This window comes from Trachymyrmex septentrionalis, unplaced genomic scaffold (genome assembly GCF_001594115.1).
Source record: "Trachymyrmex septentrionalis isolate Tsep2-gDNA-1 unplaced genomic scaffold, Tsep1.0 scaffold69, whole genome shotgun sequence".
Taxonomy (NCBI): domain Eukaryota; kingdom Metazoa; phylum Arthropoda; class Insecta; order Hymenoptera; family Formicidae; genus Trachymyrmex; species Trachymyrmex septentrionalis.
In genome coordinates this window covers 1,006,274-1,006,801 of record NW_017305873.1, presented here as the reverse complement: position 1 = coordinate 1,006,801, position 528 = coordinate 1,006,274, and the positions used below count along the sequence as shown (strand labels likewise).

At 37.5% G+C, this 528-nt stretch overlaps 1 protein-coding gene across 3 annotated transcripts in view; it reads right to left on the bottom strand.

Annotated features, from left to right (window-relative positions):
* LOC108753353 (uncharacterized MFS-type transporter C09D4.1) overlaps positions 1-528 on the bottom strand; it is a 67,676-nt gene that overhangs the window by 17,811 nt on the left and 49,337 nt on the right. The window lies entirely within an intron of this gene.

Sequence of the window (528 nt, the reverse complement as noted above, 5' to 3'; positions counted from 1 at the left end):
TATCGTTCTTCTCGATCAGCAAAAATAATTCGATATGCAAGCGAAAAACCGCTACGAATGAATAAAAAAGGCGATTTTCTCTCTCTTTTCGACGTATCGTGCACAATAAGATCGGCGAGGCAGAGTCACGTTCCAGTGTTAAACGCGGAATACTAAATGAACCTCTTCAGGCGACAGTTAAATAGACTCATGGTGTAAGAAGATAAGAGGCTTGTTCACGTTGCTTGAACTTTTTACACTCAGCATCTTCGCTTTCTCTCTTTTCAACACCCAAATATATATCTATCTTATTTTAATTCAAATATTTTTGGAGATTTCTCTCTCAGGCAACGCAAATAGACCTGAGGTGAAACGTTACCGCGGATGCGCGAATTTAGGAGATTGAATTTGGACTAAAATTTGATTGGCTGTTCAATGCTGCTGCTATTATACACAGAAAAGTAAATTTGGATCCAAATTTGATTGATTGTTTCCAATGCTATCACCATTATGCGCAATGTTTCACCTTATCTTATTATACATACCATG